The sequence below is a fragment of the Mus pahari genome, chromosome 1 (genome assembly GCF_900095145.1).
Source record: "Mus pahari chromosome 1, PAHARI_EIJ_v1.1, whole genome shotgun sequence".
Lineage (NCBI taxonomy): Eukaryota > Metazoa > Chordata > Mammalia > Rodentia > Muridae > Mus > Mus pahari.
The window spans coordinates 36,462,390-36,472,315 of NC_034590.1; the positions used below are offsets into that span (position 1 = coordinate 36,462,390).

Here is a 9,926-nt window from a genome sequence, read left to right on the forward strand (position 1 = left end):
CTGGGAGGCGCCCCCTTGCCCACTTTTTATCCGTCTTGGATCCTTGGTTTCATTTGTTTGAGAACATTCTGGTGGGATGGAGTGTTTTCTGGTTTATGTCGCTTCTTTTTTTTTTTTTTTTTTTTTTTTTTTTTTTTTTTTTTTTTTTTTTTAGAGTTATGAATGGGTGAGTGGGCGAATGAGTGGGTGTGGGTGCCTGGGGGCTGGAGAGAACCAGGCATTAGAAAGGAAGCAGGGCAGTGGGCATTGCCAGCTCTGCTGCCCCAAGATGAAGCATGAGCAGGTGACAATGCTGTATTCTGCTGGTGGCTGCCGTCACTGCCCAGAGGGAAGCACAGTCTCCTGTACCCCAGGAGCTCCATGTCATTTTAATGTCCCTGTTCCTGCCAGCTCACTGTGAAGATGAATAGACACGGGGTGGGAGGGGATTTTAGAGATTTTTCAGCCCCTCTCTTTGTTGAAACAGGAAATAGCCTGGGTGTGGGTGGCTCTGAGGAACAGGCTGTCTTCCTCACCCTTAAGGGAAGCTTGGCCTGTAGCATTTGGCGATGGTGATTCAGAGAGCAGAACCCCCTCCAGCGCTCAGGGCCAACTCCTGTGCAGTAGCGGATCCTGGGGGCCTGTAAGGAGGTCGGGGAGGCTTTGGCTGCACCACCAAGATGTAGCCTGTGGCTGCATCTCCAAGTCACACTCAAGGTTTCTGACTTACCTTGTCCCAGTGCTGGGACATAGGAGGGTTGGAGCATTCATACGTAAGTACATCTCTGGGGGCTGTATATTGTGCTGTGAGTGAAGCCTCCCAGATTCTCAAGTTGGGTCACTCAAGAAAACATTGATTTTTCCGAACTCTCAGTTCAGGGGCCAAGCCTATCACTGAGTCCACACACCCTGGGTCACCATCAAGTCTAGTTGTACGTGTTGGGATGCATACCAAGGGACATGGCAGATGAAGACAGAGGACTTCTGCCCCAGTGGGTGAGGACAGTGGCAAATACTAACCTCACTGTCAGACATGTGCAGGGATAGGTAGGCGGGGCACAAGCAGCATCCACAGGGCCCCCGTGGAGACCAGCCATGCTGGTACCCACCAGAAGCTGGCCTGGTGGGGCTGAGGAATGACAGTGATCCCATGGGACTGGGGCAGAGCAAGGGACAAGATAAAGGCCAGAGGGTATGGAGGAAGACAGAGGTCTTTCCAAACGTTCTGAGGACTTGCTCTGGAAGACAGTTGGGGTGCATCAGAGGAGGATGGGACCTCACGGCTGGTTGCTGTTTTACTAACAGCTTTAAGGAGTTATAATTCACATATCTTCCCGAGGTTTGTCCCTTAAAGTGTCTGATCCAGTGGTTTTAAGTGTCTTCATGACATTCACCAGTGACCTCTACTGAATGCAAAGGAAAGAAATAAAAAGGAAAGGAAAGGATATGACTGTTTCTAGGCACGGTGGAGGAGAAAGTTTATTATAGATATGTGGGAGAGCATAGCCAGGGGCAGGGACATTGGGGAGTCTAGAGTAGATATGAATGGACTGACTTGGGTCATGTGAAGAGACAGGTGAGGAGAAAGGAGAGGGACCAGGCAGCAGCCAGGAGACCAAATGGTACAAAGATGGTGGATAATCAAAATGGCTGGATTATATAGGGAAGGGGAACTGGGGGACGGGCAGCCCAGTCCCTGGGCTAGAGAAGTTTAGGATAGGGGGCAGGTTATGCCAATCTGTGGGCCCTGTAACAGGTTGGGACTGAAAGATGCAGGGAGAACCTGGTGGCCAGGTCTGCTTTGATTTGTTAAATAGGCACCTCAGCCATTTGTCCCAAGGCTGAAACCTAGTATCTGCATGTGTCCATTTCAGTTACTCCCCATGTAAAGCTGTGCTGTCTTTAAATAAGTGTTTTGTGGGCATTATCCCATATAGGCCTGTGATTGTCCTGCTTGTACAGAGGACATTGGTTTGTACTGATGGATACATCCTAGAGGCCAGGCAGAATGGACTGGGAGATCCAAGCTAGGGTAGGAGGTTGAGGCCAGCGTCCATGGTGGAGGCCAGGGTGGGGTTGGAAAGGTTGTGGAAGAAGAGTCCGTTTGAAGCTAGAGCCTGCTAACTCAGAAGGAAGGGCGTCTAGAGGGACCCTAGATGGGTTGTGTAGCTGGGAGAGGGAGACCGCGGTTGGAGTGGGGTCCTGTAAGGGGAGGTGGTGCCCAGCTTGCACCACTGAAAGGCAGTTGCCTGTAGATGTGCCTTGGGGAGTAGGTTAGGTGTGAACTCAGAGAGTGTGAAGCTGTCAGCTTAGATGAGCATTGCTCGGTCCATGGTCTTGTAGTAGGTGCACTGAGGTATGGAAGTGCCGCCCAGTCTAAGGACCTCAGCTCCCAGCGGTGGGTGAGGCCATTGGGGAGACATAAGCCAGTGGTTTGCGGGTTTGCCATGTCTAATCTCCACGTGCCTGAGGAGCCACACAGGTGTCGGATTACTCTCAAATGTCCCCCAAATCTTCATCTGTCCAGTGCAGATAACTTCATTCAACACACAAAGAAATATAACTCCTTTTGGAGACTTTGTGCAAAGCTTTTGACATTTCTCTGGCTTTTCTGTCCTTTTGACCATCTTGAAGATGTTTTTAGAAAAGGAGAATCTTCCTGTTGGTGTAAAAACAAAGTCCTCAGCTTCTCTAGTGCTGATAAAGCAGAAAAGGTGTGAATGCAGCCTCACGGGGACCATGGCTGTTCACCGAGCCCAGGTTGCTCCCAGCACATGGCGATATGCAGAGAGCATGCGAGCCCTAACTCCACTGGGACTTAGCTTTGAGATGTGGAGCCAGTGACTGGCTGGCTTGGCAGGACTGGATGGGACTAGAATTCCCTCAGGCCTGTCACTCCGCTGTGGCCTCCCTCAGGGGAGGCTCTGTCACTGCCAGCTCTCCTCACTGTGCAGGTCAGCCTGAAGCTCTCCCAGAGGTAGAACCTCCCAGGCTGAAGTTTCAGGGGGAAGGCTGTGCATCAGAATGAGTCTCCACCAGGGTCCTGGCCCCCTTCCCTGTGTGCCCCTCCCCGCTCTCTGTGGAGGACGGGCTCATGCCCCTCCCACTCCACACTCTAAGGCATTCAAGGGTTCTAGGCCAACACTTTCCTTAAGTAGTCGGAACAGTTCTGCCCCTGGTGCTTGTCTGGGTGATTCTGCCCATCTTCAAAGCTTTCAGGACAAGGCCAGAAAGCAGCAGGCGATGGGTCCAGGGTGTGGCTGAAGCTTCAGTCTGAGTAACTGAGGACTGGCTGTCAACCAGATGCAGATATTTTGGTAGAGACCAGAGTGCCCATAAGGAGGGCGAGGGTAAAACACGTCTGGCTTCCATGACTATTTGAAAGGGACAAGGACATTCTGAAGAGTTGAGAGCTGTTGATTTTGAGAGCTTGTGATAGAGAGCAATTCTCCCGCTCTCCAGTGAGGAGACGCAGACGTGGCTACCGTCAGGAAAAGGTGGGCATAGGTTGGGGCTGGTGTCGGGGGAAGCACTAAGCTGAGAGGGTAGGGAAGGCTTGGGGCATATTGTAGATTAAATAGTATAGTCAGGAAGCTGGAGGACCAGAGTACTGTCAGTTTATGAGGCAAGGGCATTCAAGTTGGCTTTCAGAGGAAGACATATGAGGGATTCCAAAAGATTCACTTGGAGCAGGGATGCCCAAGGGGTAAGTGGTATGTGGAAGATGCTCTTGCAAGCTGCTGTTTGGCTACTTGGAAGCTAGGTCATCTCATTGTCCTATATGCCCGTACCCTGTTCTCTGTGCCCCGGTCCACGCCGTCCTGTTTTTGCCAGCTGACCTACATGCCGTGGTCTCTTACTCCAAAAGAATCTTTAGCACAAAGTGGAGAAGGGCTCCCCGAGGCTCCTGGGAAGGAGCTGGCTGGGGACACCGTAGGAACGGCACATGGCTGTTGCCACTGCACCCGCTGACCTCTGTGAGTACACACGGGGTCAGGGACCAGACTGGTAAGCCAGGCTGTAGCACTTGTAATGTTAGTCATTGCAAGTGCTACTCTAATGAGAGATTCGGCAGTCCTGACCGGGAGTCCCTGACCTTTGGAGCATGGCCTGGGGATGAAAGTTGGGTGCTATTCTATCTGGGCCTTTCCCAGTGGGCCGTGTCACCTCTGACTGGCTTGGTGTGGCTGTTTCCACCTGGTCAGCATTCATAGTGAAGTGAGCCATGGTGGGTAGTATCAAGTGGCATTGATGCAGCTTGGGATGTGAGAGCCAATCTCTTCTCAGTGCTCTGTGGGTCAGGTATGGGGGAGGGGGAAGCAACTGGTCCTGGGAACTGAGTCTCTGTTGGCTGCTTTATACAACTGTGAGGATTATAAGAGGCTAGAGTGGTCTGCAGTCCCTGCAAATGTGCTTCCTGGGTGGGCCTGGAATGTGGCCAGCCCGAGAGAGAAGGGCAGGATGCCAGGGTACCCAGGCAGAGGAGGGTTGTCTGCTGGGCAATGGTACATGGAAGAAAGCCAAGTACCTAAGCCCTGCTCCAGGAAGCCTGCCCTAGGTGGCCTACCGCACCATTGCTGTGGGATGGAGGGCCTTTGAAGCTGTTCTGGCTCCCAGGCCTCCTCCATTCTCCCATGGGACATTCCTGGAGGAATCTGTTGGATCTATTTTTAGCCCCAGGAACACATTGCCGGTGACACTCCCAGGTTAATAAGGGCAGGTGTGCAGAGTGACAGCGATAGGCGTCTGTGTTTGGGAGATGGACAGGCAGCTCCTGATTACCAGGATGCACGGGCATGATCCAGAGGAGGCAGCCAAGGTCGTGGGGACTTCTTTTTCTTTGCATCTCTTTTTTTTTTTTTTTTTTTTTTAAATCCGGAATGATTTTACAGCACATCCTGGGTGGAGGGAGCTGCTGAGTGAGTGTCCAGCCAATCTTCTGCAGACGCTACAAGTTCCACACTAAGAGAGACCCCCAGTGAGGCCTGCTTCTCACAGGTCGTCATGTGCCTCACAGACACAATAGTTTCCTCCTGTAGCCTGAAACCTCTCATGGCCCTCTGTGCCCGTGGGACAAGAGCCTGGAGTTCTGGCTTTGCAGTGTCCTTCCTCTCTCTCTGTCTCTGTCTCTGTCTCTGTCTCTGTCTCTGTCTCTGTGTGTGTGTGTGTGTGTGTGTGTGTGTGTGTGTGTGTGTGTAGGTGGATGTGGATGTGGATGTGGATGTGGATGTGCATGCACGTGGGTACATACGCACACATAGGCTCCAGGTTGATTCTGGGACTCATCCTTAGTGGGTCTCTCACCTAATTCCCTGAAGCAGGTCTCAGTCAAACCCATGGCGGATGGATGGTGCCGCTCGCCATCTTGCCCTTGGGATACTGCTCTTTAGATGCTGGGATCACATGTGGGCTAAAACTCCCAGCTGGCGTTTATGTGGGTTCTGGAGGGGGTGTCTGAGCTCCTGTCTCCATGCTTGCATGGCACACAGTTTAATCATGGTGCCCCACCCCCACCCCAGCTCTTTTTGTTTGTTTATTTAATCTCCTTCCCTTTATTCTCCATCCTTGGAGGCTTCCGTCAAGGTTTGCTGGTGCTGAACTATTTTCTCTGCCTTTTAAAAAGTTGGGCCCTAGTGAGGCTAGGCAGGGTCCCAGGGGGAGAAATGAGTCCTATGGGGGACAGGGGAAATGTGAGATACAACTAGGCCAGGTGCAGAGCGATGTCCTTACCAGAGATCCTCAGTTGGTTTTAAAGCATGACTAGAAGTGTGCTGGGGATTTCATAGGAATAAACAAGGGAACACTGAAGAGGTAGCGGGCACGCGCATGCGCGGGGTGCAGGCCCTCCCCCTCCACGCCCCCCCCCCATGCAGGTGGGCTGAGGCCTTGGAGCATGATAGGGTAGGGCTGTCACTGTGCACGGCGCCTGGGTCTCAGTCATCTCGCATGCAGTGGTTCAGAGTCAGTGTCTTGTCTGCTGTATCTCCATCTACACCATGAGAGTCACTGAGCGAAAGCAGGCTTCTCTGGCTCGTGGTGATAGGTCAGGCACAGGTCTGGGCAGGTCCATGTTTCCTCCCTCCTCATCCTTGTGCATCCTAGTGGATCCCAGACATCGGAGAGGCTCCCGCTGGGTGCCCCAGCTCTATGAGCAGGACAGAAAGCATGTCCGAGGGAGCTGCAGGAGAGAACGCGGCCGTGGTCTGCCTTAAAGCTCAGTGAAACTCTAATTCCAAGGCAGCAGCTCTTTTCACAGACAGAGCATTAAGGGAAGAACCAAGGGCATGTGCAGAAGGTGGCACACAAGTCAGTTTCTGGGCCCCAACAGCCTTTGAGGCTCAGACGCATGCGCAGGCTTCTCCAGCTCTCCCTGAAGCAGAGCTAAGACGGAAACCGTGGTGGACACTGTGTCTCTTGCCCACCGAGTGGCTCTCTCCAAGCACTGAGCACAGTCACTGTTTCTTTGCAGAGTCCCTGTTCATCGAAGAAGCAGCCCATCCACGTGTCGCAAACACTATTTTGAGAGAAGTCACTTGAATCACCCAGAGCTCTGGGCCTTGTGTAGTATTTTGCTACTTTGAGAAAAACAAACTGAGAACAGAGCCTTGATGTGTGGGGGAGGGGATGCGGAGGTGGGTGGGTGGATGGAAGAATATTTGATTTCAGGATCTTCCTGCAAAAGGGTTTGAGAAGTCGATTCTCCATATTCTTACTGTGGCTCCAAACTAGGCCCTTTTGGTGATCTATGATGACCTTTATGTGTGAATATGAAGGGCTCCCTTGAAGATGTCAGGAAACTCATGACCGGCCACATGCTGTATTTCTAGATGATGTCTCTTCTGGAGAATATTAAGGTTCTGACTCTGTCCTTGTCTGTGAATGAGTGGATTGCCTTCCCAACCTGCTGACACGGTGTTATCTTTTTGTCACAGTTCTCTGAATATTGAGGCACTGCTGAAGCTCAGCCAGGGGACGCGCCCCCCCCCCCCCCAACTGTCGGTGGTAGACTTTCCTGCAGACAGGGACAGGGAGAGCCATCCTGTGTGTGGAGACTGCCGGTGAGTAGGATACATTTCCCATCTCCAGCTTCTCCTGGTGTACAATTGGGACAAAGCCCCCATTAACATGCTAAGCAACAGCCTTGCCTTTCTCTAACGAGACTGTAGTACATTCATGCTGATTTTCAGCTTTTTTGTTGGGTTTGAAAATATTCTCGTTTACAGTTGTCTCTTGGTATCCATGTGGGTTGGTTCCAAGGACCTCTGTGGGTTCCTGGATCTGAGGGTGCAGCAGTCCCTTATGTGTGCAATGCTCAGTGTTTGCACAGGGCATGCACGTATAAATCCTCCTTTGATGACTTCTAGTACTTCATATGTTACAGCTACTATGTGAATACTTGTTTTATTGTTTAGGGGATGGCAAGAATTGCACCTGCCTATGCTTAGTATGGACTGGTCCATTGTAAGCTTAGTACCATAGCACAGGAGGCACAACACTGTTCTGCAGGAAGATTACATGTCTGGAGGGTTTTGTAGGTGAGAAATGTTGTGTGTTTTTAGGATCTTCTGAATAAAACAAAAACAGCTTTGATCTGTGTGTTGGTTGGATCCACAGATGTGAAGCCTGCATTTACAGAGGGCAAAAGACACAGAGGAGAACCGGCAGTATGTGAAGGACAAATGACCAGGAGGTCTTCCATTTGTGTCCTGCCCATGGGAGCTACTGTTCCCGGGTCTGCTCTCAGGGTCCCTCCAATCCTCCACAGTTTATTCTCAGGGATCGTCCCTCCTGGTCAGTGGTGATGGTCTCAGAGCAGCCATTATTTGCTCTGCAAGGGTTTCAGGAAGCAGGAGCAGACAGGAAATGGGCAGCGTCTCTGTGCTCTGTGTGGCAGTGGCAGTTCTTAAGTTATTCCATACCCAGACCCATGGTATGACTCGGGTAGCCAGTCCAAGGCGCTGTTGCTGTGGGCAGACCCAGTCAGCAGAAAGCAGGCTGGGGACTCTACAGAAAGTCCCAAGCAAGTGCATCTGAGGCACCTACAACTATGTGAAGATGTGTCATCTCCAGGGCACCTTCCACTGGGGAATAAGAGTGGCCAGTTTTGAGTATCTCCAGCATGACAAAGTACTACAGGCTGGGTGCTTTAAATAACAGGAGTTTGTAGTCTCTTCGTTTTGGAGACCTGAAATCTAAGAAGACCAAGGTGCTAGTAGAGTGGTTCCTTTGCGGGCTCAACAGGAAAGGTCTGGTGGTTTGCCAGTCATCTTCTTTGTTATTTGGTTTGCGACAGCACACCTTCACGTAGCTTTCCTTTGATATGTCTGCCTCTTACCGTTGGTGTAGGAAGGAAGGGGCAGATGAATGCCACTGTGAGTCCTAAGGTTAGCTCCAAGGCCAAAATCAAGACAGGCCATCCTTGGGACTGTCTTGTATCTCCTCGGGGATGGTGCAGATCTCAGGGAACAGAAAAATCAGCCACTTGGGACTGTCTCAAGGGTCCACTCCTCAGAGAGTGCTTTTCCTTTTGTGATAAAAACCATGTGTCTGCTTGAACCTACTCTCTACCTGTAGGTTTACTTACAATTTAAAAACAATTATTTTTATTTCATGTGCATTGGTGTTTTGCCTGCATGTATGCCTGTGTGAGGGTGTCGAATCCCCTGAAACTGGTGTTACAGACAGTTGTGAGCTGCCATAGGGGTGTGAGGAATTGAACCCAGGTCCTTTGGAAGAGCAGGCAGTGCACTTAACCACTGAGCCATCTCTCCAGCCTTGCACTTACATTTTTAATGCAAGTCCATGGTTCATTTTTTAGCAATCTGTTCTTTCACTACTGTTGTCTTATTTAGCTCTGTGTTTGAGGCAAACGACAACCACTAACAACAAACCCACCCCTCCAAAACAAACTAAACAACTGCTACATAAAACGCCTAAAACAACAACAACAACAAAAAAAAAACATAAAGCACCGTATCACAGGAGACCCCCGAGCTCTGTCTATAGGACACACTTCCCTTTTACTTTATATGATCATCGATCACATTAGTTTCTATTCTTGTTGCTGTGATAAAATACCCCTAGCAAAGGAGCTTATTTTGACTCCTACTTTGAGGGTACAGTTCCCTGTGAGGGCAGAAGCTTGAAGCAGCTGTCTACACTGTCTGCCATCAGGAAGTAAAGGGAAGTGAATGATGTACATCAGTAAGCTCTCTCTTTTTTATGCTGGCTAGGACCCCAGCCCAAGGAATGGTGCCACCCATGGTTTGGATGGCTTCTTCTACCTCAATTGCTCTAGTGTAGATAATAGTCCTTTACAAAGTACATAAAGATGTGTGTGTGTGTGTGTGTGTGTGTGTGTGTGTGTGTGTGTGTGTGCATGCATGTTGCATGTAAGTGATTCTAGATCCTGTTAAGTTGACAATATTAAACATCACATCAGTCATACCAAATTAAGATGCAGCCTAATGGCCTTAATTGACTTTGATCATCAGTAAAGGTGTTATAGAAATTGAAGAAATAATGTCACAGCATAGGTTTTGAGAGTCAGGACCTCAGCATTATTTGGGGGCGGCGCAGTATCAACTCATAAACACTTCCCCGCTTCATTAAGTCCAGGGCCCGTTCTTGTGTTCTCTATGGGGCCCAGTCCCTTGCACAGAAGTGAGAGCATTGCCCTCATCTGAGGAATAGCCCTACCTGCCCTTTCCTGCTGGAAGTTCCAGGCTCGGGATATAGCAGCGCATGGCTCTGCTCTCTTGCCACACAGCCTTACCCTGGGTGTACAGTCTAACTCAGATTCTACCTGTGTCTTCCAACACAGGTTCTGCTCAGCTCCCATCCCACAACAGTACTTTCCTGGCTTTTTTCCCCATCCCCATCCCCATCCCCATCCCCATCCCCATCCCCATCCCCATCCCCATCACCATACCAACCCCCACCCCCAC

General features: G+C 50.6%; 1 protein-coding gene across 4 annotated transcripts in view; it reads left to right on the forward strand.

The window, feature by feature from the left end:
* Apba2 (amyloid beta precursor protein binding family A member 2) overlaps positions 1-9,926 on the forward strand; it is a 223,923-nt gene that overhangs the window by 38,449 nt on the left and 175,548 nt on the right. For 3 of the 4 annotated variants that reach the window (XM_029541610.1, XM_029541614.1, XM_029541617.1), the window contains exon 2: positions 6,912-7,037. The exons of the other annotated variant lie outside the window; for it this stretch is intronic. The gene's annotated coding sequence lies outside the window, so the exon portion shown is untranslated. The remainder of the gene's footprint in view (positions 1-6,911; positions 7,038-9,926) is intronic. 4 annotated transcript variants of the gene reach the window in all.